Below are 14,185 nucleotides of genomic sequence, written 5' to 3'. Positions count from 1 at the left end.
CATTCTGACGTTTCCTCTTAGAGGGTCAGACGATAAGGCCTTAGGGAAAATTTTAATTTCACCTGCCCATTTCTTTGTTTTTTTTGGTATTTAAATTAATTATGTTTCCTCTGAAATTTCTCCTTCCATTCTGCTGTACCAAAAATTTACTTATATATATATATATATATATATATATATATATATATATATATATATATATATATATATATATATATATAAAGAAATAAAAATTACAATAAGTTTACCAAGGTAATCAAAATGGTAAACTTAAAATATATTATAAATATTAAAGAGTTGATATTTCCAAGTAAAGTAATCTCAACCAGATGTAAAAGCTCAATAAAACCGAAAAGGAAATAGAGCTTATAATATGAACAAATGATTAATAAAACATGTTATAAACATCTTGAAAAAGAGTTAAAAACATATTTAATTTTAAAAAGGAAGCACAAGATAAGTGGATAGTCCTTAATCCGCGGAGTTTCGAAGAAATACTCTCCTTCTCATCAGAGGGCAGGAATTAGCAAAATGCGGGATCGGATTTTGCATGTAAAAGTATTTAATGAAACCACAAGTAAGTCACAGATCATACTTGGTTAAAAAAAGGGTGAGGTAAGGAGAATAGGAGGTAAAAGAAAAAATGATAAAAAGAAATATATATTTGTAGATAGATAGATAGATAAGACTGGCGAACTCTGTCAAATAATATCACAAAATCTTACTGTGACCGACCGACTAGCGGGAAAAGCCTCTCTCTCTCTCACACACGCACACACACACACACACACACACACACACACACACACACACACCACACCACACCACACCACACCACATACAAAGTTAGTTGTTATTTTTTGTAAATTATTCATAGTTCGATATTCCGCGTTTCGATAATGAATGCCTAATGATTGGCTTTTGTAGACGAACGACTCTTTTGTCTCCCATAAAGACAGCTGCTCGTTTCTGATAAGATTTAAAAAACAAAACAAATAACAAACAAAAACAAAAAGCAAAAAACAAAAGAACAAAAAAACAAAACAAAAAGAAGTAAAAATACTCTGGTACTAAACTAGAAAAATTACAACACTTCCATCCTTTCTATATTTGTATCGCAACATTTACATATGCATGCACATATATTTTTCTCTGTTAGGCGCCGACGATTACGCGATTATCTCGCTCCCTATGATTTCCTCAGTGAAGATTATGACATGCCTAAGAACCTATTGCTCCCTCTTGCACAAGGACGAGATCTACGCGGCTCACAAGGAACTATTTTATATCTGAGTCCGATTGAACCGAAAGAGGAACACTTAATTCTTTTTAATTAAATCAATAGAAAGGTAATAAATACGAAACAGCGGCGCAAGTCAAGGTGAATTAGGACAAGTGCTAGGCTACTGTATCCTCTTCTGTGGATATTTCTATATATTTCTACCTTCCTTTCCTTTTAAAGCATGTTTATTTTATTTTTTTGTCAAATAAGTTTATGTACTCTAATTACGTTGTGTGTTTATATAATTATGTTTGAAAACGACGTACATGTTGAATACTGGGGTTTCTATTTTATCTGTCTAATCATCTGTATATTCGTGTATATATATATATATATATATATATATATATATATATTTAGTAATGTGATTGATAATTTAAAAATCAAATTATAATTAAATTAAAAATCCGTTTCATAAGAAGGAACAACAACAAAATCAATTATTTGTACGATCGTTTCGGAAAACAGTGTTTTTATTGTGGTAGACATCTTATGAAACGGATTTTTAATTTAATTATAATTAGATTTTTAAATTATCAATCACATTACTAAATATTAAATTAGCTCTAGGATATTTACCTATCGAGCTTATTATATATCTAAATTACAACGAGCACTTTTTCTTTCCTATATTTTAATTAAACTAGTAATTTCATTATTACATTAAAATACACTCTGCTCTTTAGACTATTGTTCTAATCTCCTTTAAATTCTATATATATATATATATATATATATATATATATATATATATATATATATATATATGTATATATATACGTCGTATCATTTAGTTGATCGTCTAACGTGTATATTTTAAGATTTATGCATCAGATCTAACAGGAAACGATTAAAAGTTCATTGGCCAAATAAAGAATTTCATGGATAAGGGCTATCGTGTATCTATAGAGACAATAAGTACACAGTTTGATGTCAGTGTGGGAACTGTACGCACAATTATTCGCCAGAAACTGAAGATGCGGAAGATGGGCGCGAAGTTTATCCTGGCGGTGCTCAGAGCCGATCACAGACTATTTGACCAAGATGGGCATCCAGACAGTTTCTCAACCTCCGTATTGTTCACACCTTGCTCCCTGTGACTTTTAGTTATTCCCGAAGTTCAAGGAAAACCTTAGAGGTTGTCGTTATGAGAAAATTGAGGAGATAAATGAGGGTGTGATGAAGGTTATTGACATGCTTACACAGGAGGACTTCCATGAGGCTTTCCAGAAGTTGTTAGAACGGTACAACAAGTGCATTGCAGCTGGAGGAGATTACTTCGAAGGAAATTAGAGTTTCATGTATGTATTATCAATAAAATGTCCATACAAAAAAAGTTTAGAAACTTATTTAAGGCACCTCGTAGATATCTTGTTACGTTGTGTGTGCATATGAATATGTTCCAGAACGACGTACATGTTGAATATTGGAGTTTATATTCTATCTGTATATTCATGTACGTGTAAATGCGTGTATTTTTATATATATATATTTTATAAGGGCCAAAGGTCGAACGAACACCATATCCATTATGGAGCTACAGTATGCAGACGATAACGCCCTTGTAGCCCTCTCAGAAGAGGACCTACAGTGTACACTGGTTGCCTTCACGAGGGCGTACAAACAGCTAGGACTAACAATTAATATAAAAAAAAAACCCAAATCCTCCATCAATCACCACCAAACAGTACTCCAGTCTCACCCCCAAACATCTCCATCGACAACGCTAGACTGGAAAATGTGGACCACTTCCCATACCTAGGCAGCATCCTATCATCAAAAGCCAACATAGATGATGAAATACAACACCGTCTCAGCTGTGCCAGTGGGGCTTTCTCAAGGCTAAGAAAGAGAGTATTTGAGAACCGTGACCTTCTGGCAAAGACCAAAATCATGGTATATAAAGCTTTCTTGCTGCCCACTCTTCTCTATGGATCGGAGATCTGGACCACATACAGGAGGCACGTAAAAACCCTGGAGACGTACCACCAAAGATGCCTCTGAAAAATCCTCAGAATTAGTTGGAAGGACCGACGCACCAACACCAGCGTCCTGAGTGAGGCTGACATTCCCACTATCACCGCTACTGTTGCTCAACGCCAGCTCAGATGGACTGCTCTCAGCTTGTTGAGGGAAAGCGTGCCCAAAAGATGAGGTATAAGGACAACATCAAAGCAAATCTAAAGCGGTTTCACATGGACCTTGAGACATGGGAGGATGTGGCTGGGAACAGGTTGGCATGGAGGAGCGCTGTCCACAAAAGTGCTGCGCTTTATAGTAGTGACCTAAATCAAGCTGCTGAGGATAAACGCAAGCACAGAAAGGACAGATTATTAACCAGACACACCCAACCCCACCCCACCACCACTACCTTTATCTGCCCAAATTGCACAAGACAAATTGGGTCTAGGATTGGGCTCTATGCTCATCTGAGGACCCACAGAAGCCACAACGGAGGACAGTCTTACTCGGACACGAGTGACCGCCGATGATGATGATGATTTATATACGTCATATCATTTAGTTGATCGTCTAGTATATATATTTAAAAAATTTATGCAGCAGTTTTAACAGGAACCGATTGACGTGGACGTATCGAAACAGTTGTAGACAAACAGTTCTTTTTAACAAATGTAAATAACACAACACATACCTGAATTATTTTACGGCCATTTATTTTCATGATTCCGGTCGGAATCTTCAAAGATTACAACGTCTTCACATCTTGGTTGCCTGAGAAAACGCCGCCCCCTGTGTCATGGAGAGACCAAATTCCCCTTGAGTCGTCCGTTCTCTTTGATGTTCAGCTAACGACTGACTAGAATCTCCCTAAATCTACATCTCATCACGTGTCTAAAACCCCAACTGCGAACGTAACATAAATCTGAATATTTGTTTATCCAAACCAAAAATTATGTTTTCCTGTATTTTCTAAAATCACTCTTTTTGTAGCTGTTTATTATTTCAGCTAGCATTCATCTTTTTCCAATTTAATTGTTTATTTTTATAATCATAATAATCGATCCAGCGACCCGCCATCGCTTAAATCAATTATTATTATTATTATTATTATTATTATTATTATTATTATTATTATTATTATTATTATTATTAATAATAATAATAATAATAATGTTTTGACCCTTAGCCCTGCCTGCCACAATTAACACAGATACTACGCTATGATCACAGCCAAAGAATCACAACATTATACTCTTATTCACTCCAAACAAGGCACAGTGCAACTTGGACATAAGGGATTACTATTTCGGACCACATTTACAGGAACACTATGTAGGGAGTTGAGCAGCAAGATGTCTGTTTATATTACACTTGAACTTCTGCATGTCAGTTCAATCAAAGAAACAGAAGATCAGGGAAGAATTCGAAAGTCTAACTGTCAGAAAGAAACAATTATTAGAGCAGATTTCCTTCCGGCATGTAGGGAATCTCTACAGTGAAAGGGGTGGATTTTTGTTGCTTATTGGGTTAGTCAGTGGTATTTTCGTAGAGGGGGGTACAAGTGCTATGAGTTCGTCGAGGCACGTTCCGTTAAAATATTTGTAAAAGACACGCGGATGCAACATTGCGGCGATATGACAGGAGTTAATGTTATATAATAGTACGGAAGTTATTAGGTTGGAGGCATTATTTGGGGCCGTGTCTAAATAGGGGCGTAATGTAAGGGGTTACTATTTGGGGCCATATTCACAGGAACACTATGTAGGGAATTGAGCAGCAAGATGTCTGTTCATATTGTACTTTAACTTTTGCATGTCAGTACAATCAGAGGAGCAGAAGATCAGGACAGAATTTGAATGTCTAGCTGTTCGAAAGAAAAAATTATAGTGTCGTTGTTGATTGTGATGAAAGAAGAAACAGTAATGACGAATTTTATGGTGAAGCAAGGGTTGCCTAATCACTAACCAAGACAATGTATTTATGTATTTATTTGGAAATTCTAATAGTGACTTCATTTTTCTTACAATTATGGTGGCCTTGGTGGGAAGAGAAATGATTTCATATATGTTGTACAATACCTATCGAGAGTACGTTAAATTGTTTTATATGGGTATTTACATTACCCGTCCTAGGACAAGTAAAATTATTTTAAATATATGTTGTACATTACCCGTCCTAGGAAAGGTAAAATTATTTCATATACGTGCTGTAAATTACCTGTGCTAGGGAAGGTAGAATTATTTCATACATGTGTTCTGTAACACCCTTTTTAGGATAGGAAAATTATTCTTTTGGAAATTATTCTATAGCAATTGATACACAAACATTCTCTATCCTAAGAATAACAGGGTATGTTCAAAATCATCTCCAATTTTCTCATTGTTTTATACGGTCCCGAGCAACGCCGGGTAACCCTACAGTTGAGGATATTAATTTTGTTGCTTGTTGGGTTAGTCGCTTGTATTTACGTAGAGGGGGATACAAGTGCTATGAGTTTGTCAAGGCACGTTGCGTTAAAATATTTGTAAAACGGGCACACGGTTGCAACATTGCGGCGATGTTTAGGTGATAGTGCGGAAGCTACTAGGTTGGAAACATTTTTGCGGGCCGTGTCTTAATAGGGGAGATGCACAAGCCCAGATGTGACAACAATACCCTCAGGTGTGAGTAGTTTTCTAGTACGGTAGAGAGAAACCATTTTCTTTGAAGCAACCTTGGCAATGTCTTCAATCTATTTGTTCCAATACATTTTGCCTGTGAATGTTAAGCCTAGGAGTTTGAACTGTGACACTATTTCGTAAGTGCCACTGCGTTGTCGCCCCCTCCCCCCTCGGCTACGGGGGGGAGTTATTTGGACGCTCGTGGATGGATACAGGGGAAAAGAGACATCAATGCAACAGAACTCTCTCTCTTTTCGCCGGTGAAACCATGGGGTAAACACGCATATTTTTTTGTCTCTGTAAAAAGGGAGGAGGCACCCCTCTTCTCTAACAGTTAAGGTTAATTGATATGAGTTGTTAATTGATATGAGTTGTTAATTGATATGAGTTGTTAATTGTTGGTCTCCCGACAAAAAAGAGTGGACGTGAATTTTCACCGTTCTCCGTTCGTATGTCCGCAATTTTCTCAATTAGTATGCCTTGGATTTTTTTTTTGAAATTTGCACAAACATTAAACATGATATGAGTAAAAATGTAACAGAACAGATTTTCCGGGATAACTCCTAGAGGTGCCTTTCGAGTTAAAATAGGTAAATTTGACACTTTTGTGCATATTAAAAAAAAATGATGCGTCAGATTTTTATAAAACTTTCTGAAAAGTTGTAACTAACTGATTTCTATATAATTTTGTTTGTTTGTACTTCGCGATAACTCTTGAGTGTGCCCCAGGGGCTCTTTTAGGGCTAATAAAAACACTCCATTATTGGGACTATATTACCATATTTGTCCAAAATTTTCTGTGTATGTCTATTTATCAGCTTTGCATGGTGCTTAACTTAAATTTAATATATCAATGCCTTTGGGACTTTTGGGGCTAAATGGGGGGAGGTAAATGATGGACTTAGTTATTTCTTTTTGTTTTGCATAGTGCAAAACTCAAGTTTACACATGTTAAAAATTGCCTAAAACTGCACCGGTTGTTCATTTTCACCAGGATTTGACGTTTCGTGGGGTCCTTTGAGGTTAAATGGATTGGGGGGGGGGAGGTAAATGCTGAACTTAGTCATTTTTTATACCTCGTTCACTGCATGCTTCACTTGTTGTTGTTGTTGTTGTGTGTGTGTGTGTGTGCGTGTGTGTATGTGTCTGGTCACGAATAGGTTCCTATATGGTTGACTATTTTAAAAAACTGATTACATATAATGATAGATGTATCGAGGATCAGGAATGGGTATGTTTGATCTGGCAGAACGGTGGTTCATGGTTTGCGTTCGCGCCTGGCCTCCAAAGTATGGAAATAAAAAATGAAAAAAAAACAAAAAACGTTTACAAGGGTTTTTGATATAGATGTACATAAGAATACTTTGATAAGTATGTTTTAACTTAAATAGGGATGCTTTAATAAAATTGTGGGGTCTGCGTTTGAGCCTGTACTCCATGGAAATATGGCACAAACTTTAATAAAGACTTTTCATAACTATTTGCATAAGTATACTTTGATAATTATGTTTCAGTTTAAAGAAATATGATATAATAAAATTATTGGGTGTTCGTTCGCGCCTGACCTCCATAGAATGTAAATATGTCACAAAGTTTAACAAGGTTTTTTTAAAAGGGGTGAGGGTCCACAATAACACCTTAACTTTAATCTTAATTCACGTTAGCTTTTATTTATTTTTTTGAGTTGAATCATATTGTGTCGAATAAATTCACCTCATGAATTCACGTTCTTATTAAAGTGAAAGCAAAAAAAAAAAAAAAAGTCGGAACTTTAGACAATTCTCGACACAAATTTTGCATAACTCTGTTTTTTTCCTTCTCCACTTGCTAGTGGCACTCGTTCGAAAATAGATAAATAATGAAAAATAAGAACGTTACTTGTTATCGTGTCAAAAGAAGGAAAAAATCCTGCTCATGTGATTACGTGTCTTTATAAAAACATTTACATGAACATTTTATTTTTATTTATATATCTGTTTAAGCTTTTTTCAGTGGAAAAAATAAATATACAAGAAATAAATGTTACCATAGTCAATAAAAGTTAAGTTCATGTTTTTTTTTGTTTTGAAATAGTTTTTAATGCTCTTTACTTGAAATAATTTCAGCGAACCGAAATTAAAACGAAATTTGAGGCGATAACTACTTAAATGAATTTTTATATAAACTACACATGCCATAATCGAATATTCCTCAAGCACAAAATAACGGAAAACATTAAAATATGTTTATAAATATTCCTTACGCTGACGGAACTCTCTTAAATTGTTAAAACAGAATGCTCAGTTGCCTCTCCTTCAAATTGAAAACGGGGCTCTCCATTTCAAAGTCGCTGCCATTTTGATTTTTTTAAAACTGGTTCGTGAATTAAAAAAAAAAAGAATTTTTGCAAACAACTTAAAAATACAAACCAATGAACTTTTCTACTATAAAATAACTTTTATTGACCATGGTAAAATTCATTTCTTGTATATTTACATTATTATATATATATATATATATATATATATATATATATATATATATATATATATAACAGTTTCTCTTTGTAAGTAAACATTGTTTTGTTGGTCACTCTTCGCTACGAATGGAAACAAAGTTGATATAAAAAGATATATTTCCGCGAAAATTATCTTTACTTTCATCATATTTTGCTTAGGGTACAATTTTTGAGTATCAAAACCTATCTTTTTACAGCCTCCTCGTTTTAATAACCTATCATACTTTCATCAATCACAGTCCATTTTCTGTAGGCTGTTGTTGAACCCAGTCAACGACGGGTACATCTGCTAGTATATATATATATATATGTATATATATATATATATATATATATATATATATATATATATATATATATACCCATTTAGTTTTGTGAAGCAAAATGGCGAAGTGAACATTATCGTATAATCAAAGCACTTCGCCATAATAAATCTCTAGTCATCACAAAACCCGATAAAGGTTCTGGCGTTGTCATTACGGATCACCAGGATTATGTCATTAAAATGTTGACTATTTTGGGGGACACCTCTAAATTTGTTAAATTGGGTCCGGTAGATACTCATGCTTCTACTGTTTCTATCGAGACCAAGTTCCAAAACCAACTTGTCAAATGGGTCAAAAGTGGTGTTCTTCCCACTTTCATTTCTGTTTTAATTCGTCCTACTGGTTCTATTCGCCCTCGTTTGTATGGTTTGCCTAAGACCCATAAGGGGATGGTACCGTTGAGACCCATATTATCTATGATAGGGTATTGTTAGCATAAACTAGCAAAATGGTTGACAATTATTTTAGAACCTGTTTTGGAACTTTATAGTTCATATTGTATTTAAGATTCTTTTAGCTTTGCTAACTTTATACAAAATTATACTCATTCAGACAAATTTATGTGTTCTTTCGATATTTCCAGTCTTTTTACTTCTATCCCATTGTTAGAGACTATTAATATTTGTGCTGACGCTTTATATCGGAGTAAACTTCCGACTCCCCCAATACCAGAAAATATTTTTGTAGAATTGATGAAATTCGCCACCATGTCAGTAGAATTCAGTTTCAACGATATTATGTACAGACAGACGGATGGTGTGGCCATGGGTTCCCTATTGGGACCAGCGTCGGCTAATATCTTTGTAGGTTGTCATGAAGAGGGTCTATTGTCTGGTTTATGCAAACCAGACATTATTTTCGTTACGTAGACGACACTTTCTGCTTATTTGACAACGAGACGAATGCGGATGCCTTTTTATGTCCCTTAATAACGTTCATCCAGCCCTTAAGTTTACGGTAGACAAGGAAACGAATTCTACTCTTCCGTTTTTGGATGTTTTGTGTCCAAGACATCCTCGTGTTTTCTTACTTCTGTTTATCGTAAACCAACTTTTACAGGCCTCTATACGCGCTGGGACTCTTTTTGCCCTATAAACCAAAAATATAATTCAACCAAAACTTTAGCACATAGGGCCTTGATGATTTGTTCTAAAGTTAATTTGGATGACGAACTCAAATTTATCACTAAGACCCTTTGTAATAATGGTTACCCCTTGGATATTGTTGAACCTACTATCAATAAGAAAGTTTCAAATTTTCATAAACCCAAAGAAATTATAGCTAATAGATGTCTTGTGTACCTACGTCTACCTTGGCTAGGTAACATCAGTGACCGATTTGCTAAGCAGATTTCTTTGTCTGTGCAATGGTGTTATTTTGCATCGAACCCACGTGCTGTTTTTTCAACTAGGCCTAGGCTGCCGTCTATTTGCAAAGATGTTCTCCCCTCCCCCATCATAATAATTCTATTATTTATTTATTTAAATGTAGTTGCAGTGCGCACTATATTGGGCGAATATCGCAAAGATTAGATTTTCATTTGAAACAGCATGTGCCTTCAAAGATTCGTTATGAAAATTTGTAACCCTCGGATGTTCTCAGTAATACGCATGGTTCTGCGATTTGCGACCATCTTATAAATAACCATGCGTGTGCCACGAATTTCAGTGCTGACATGTTTACGATCCTTAGTAAGTCGCATTCTCCCTATCATCTGAAAATTTTAGAGACTCTTTTTATTAAGTCTTTGAGACCTTCTCTTTGCAAGCAAAAAGAAAGTCTTCTAGGACTTAATTTAGTCTCTATGTAATTTCCCCCCCGTTTATTTCTGTTTTTTTTCCTACCCCCGCCTTATTCATGACTTTTTTTGTTCGTTTTTTCCTCGATTTAGTTTTGATATGTAAGAAACGAAACCTGATTAGCTAACCTTTATTTTCATTTTTTATTTTTTAAATTCATTATGCTTCTTGGTCTGTATTTAGCCGTTATAAAATTCTGTACCCCCAGGAAAATTTTCATATGTATATATATATATATATATATATATATATATATATATATATATATATATATATTTTATAAAGCTCCCCTCTTTGGTAGAGCACTCTCGTAAATTATCTTACTCGCTACTTAGTTTAGCTGAAATAATGCGAAGCTCGCAATTTGTTTACAAACAAAACGTTTGAGCCGTCTACGAGTAGCGGAACGGATGTTTATTTAAATACGCATTCCGACAGTTTAATTTCGGCCACCGATTCCGTAGTCAGGGGGTAGGACTGCCGACTGTCATCACGACGGTTCTAGGTTCGATCCTCGGCTTGGGAGAGGTGTTAGTCTAGCGGCACTGATGAGTTGTGAAACAACGAAACAGGTTTGTATGTCGATGACTAAAATATATTTTATAAAGCTCCCCTCTTTGGTAGAGCACTCTCGTAAATTATCTTACTCGCTACTTAATTTAGCTGATATAATGCGAAGCTCGCAATTTGTTTACAAACAAAACGTTTGAGCCCTCTACGAGTAGCGGACGGATGCTTATTTAAATACGCATTCCGACAGTTTAATTTCGGCCACCGATTCCGTAGTCAGGGGGTAGGACTGCCGACTGTCATCACGACGGTTCTAGGTTCGATCCTCGGCTTGGGAGAGGTGCTAGTCTAGCGGCACTGATGAGTTGTGAAACAACGAAACAGGTCTGTATGTCGATGACTAAAATATATTTTATAAAGCTCCCCTCTTTGGTAGAGCACTCTCGTAAATTATCTTACTCGCTACTTAATTTAGCTGAAATAATGCGAAGCTCGCAATTTGTTTACAAACAAAACGTTTGAGCCCTCTACGAGTAGCGGACGGATGTTTATTTAAATACGCATTCCGACAGTTTAATTTCGGCCACCGATTCCGTAGTCAGGGGGTAGGACTGCCGACTGTCATCACGACGGTTCTAGGTTCGATCCTCGGCTTGGGAGAGGTGCTAGTCTAGCGGCACTGATGAGTTGTGAAACAACGAAACAGGTCTGTATGTCGATGACTAAAATATATATATATATATATATATATATATATATATAAGCCTGACGAATCCTACAGTGGATGAAACGCAGAATACTCAGGGTAGCTTAGTCGCATTATATATTTTATAAATTACTATATATATATATATATATATATCTATCTATATATATAAACAAATGTGTAGTATTCTGAATTATACTGGGTTAATATAATTTAATAATTGTTCATATACCAATAAATTTAAGTTAAAAAGGGGAGATGACCCAACAAGTAAGCTACAAAATTATCATATTTCATAATTGAGCATTCATATACTGTTTTAACAAAAACCATGACTTCAGGAAATGAGTTGATAGCAACAAAAAGTGTATTTCATTGTTAGCTACAATTGTCTCAATACCAGTTGGACAAATTCAAACAATATGTCGTTTGAAAAATTTCACAAGGACAGCCGTTCTTCAGACTTATTAAATAAAAACAATTTAACAATGAAACATTAAAGAAAAGAAACATTTCCTTCATGAGGAAAAAAACAAAACAAGCGGGAACACTTTACCTCTGTCGCATCCTTTGTAAAGTATTTTTTAAAGATTTATATATCTACTTATTTTCGTATCTGTATTTAAAAGAAAAATTCAAACTAAATACCTTTTTAAAGATTATATATCTACCTATTTTCGTATCTTTATTAAAAAAAAAAACGAATTTCAAACTAAATATCAAACGATGTTACCTATGGCCATTAAATATGTTTTATTAATACGATTTATCGATTTCTTAAATTAGATTTCTATATTTCTTTATTTAATTAAACTTATTTTTAAAAAATATTTATTTAAAATTTTTTTTTCTTTTTTTCTTAATTTTTTCTTTTTGAATTTTGAATTTTCAATTTTATTATTTTTTTAAATCAGACTAATCAACTAAGTTAAATCGTTACGAAACCACATAAGTTTCGTATTGGGAATTTGCTCTGTTTATTTACAAAATTATCTGCATGCTTATTTATGCGAATTAGGACAGGTTTAAGTTTAAAACTTATTCAATAAGGAAATAAAGGTATATATATATATATATATATATATATATATATATATATATATATATATATATATGCGTTATATGCGTGTACTTGTTGGGACTGGCCTATAGATTTATTTTTACCGATCGTTTAAAATCAATAAATATTATTTTAGTATTACTACCAGCAGTGAGCGATTTTGTTTTAAACAAAATAAAATAAAAAAAATAATAATTAAAGGAATCGTTTTTGGCATTGGAAAATATACACAAATTTTCCGATTCCGATACCAATTCTGATACCCCCCCAAAATTCCGATTTTTCCGATTACCGATTCGGAGTAATCGTCTCAACACTAATATATATATATATATATATATATATATATATATATATATATATATATATATATATATATAATACTTGTTTATTGTTATATAAACATGCTCACATCCCGCTGCTACAAACAGCCACTTGTTTCAATCAAACAACAGATATCACCAGGCAGCGACTTGACTATTCAAATGTTCAATGAATAAGGTTATTCATTGAACATTTGAATAGTCAAGTGGCTGCCTGATGATATCTGTTGTTTGAGTGAAACAAGTGGCTGTTTGTAGCAGCGGGATGTGAGCATGTTTATATAACAATAAACAAGTATTATCAGCTCTTTTTATTGAGCACTATCTAACAACCTCGTTGAATTCATTAATCCATTACTTTTGTATAAAAAAACCCGAGTATATATATATATATATATATATATATATATATATATATATATATATATATATATATAATGCTCCCTATCTTGGGTTGAGCATATTGGGAAGTGATATACAAACTGCCATTAGCGTATTAAGCGACGCTCTTTGTGTAAGCAAATCAAGCGGAGGCATTTGGACGATGTCAAAAGATCGTTAATTCATTACCCACACAGCGTCAGACGTATAACGTAATGGTGAGAAGCCTTGACTGTTGTTTAAGCGGTTGAGTTTCAATCCTAGCTTGAGGTAGTTTCCTGTCTATCCACACTGACGAGCTACGAAACAATACTGTATGTGGGTGACTATATATATATATTAATTATTTTTAATATTGAAGTGTGCTCACATTTGTAATCACCCCCCACTCACACGCACGCGCAGACACACATATATATGCTGGGTGAGTAAAAAGTGGACCTTGGGCTAACTTTTGGCAATCTTGTACCTTTGGGTCTATGTTTTTGACAAAGGAGGAATAATTGCTTTTATTCTGGCTCGGGATCTATCCATCCAACATTTATCATTGGCTAGCTTTTGGTGCAACGTCAGAATAGTATTTTTTGATCTCTTTATATTATGTAGGTCAATGCTTTGTCTGGCGCGATTTTTATCCTCCTCCTGCGCCTACTACTACTACTACTACTACTACTACTAC

The sequence above is a fragment of the Euprymna scolopes genome, chromosome 24 (genome assembly GCF_053919585.1).
Source record: "Euprymna scolopes isolate OS-2025 chromosome 24, ASM5391958v1, whole genome shotgun sequence".
Taxonomy (NCBI): Eukaryota; Metazoa; Mollusca; class Cephalopoda; order Sepiida; family Sepiolidae; genus Euprymna; species Euprymna scolopes.
Note: the sequence above shows the minus strand (reverse complement) of the source record.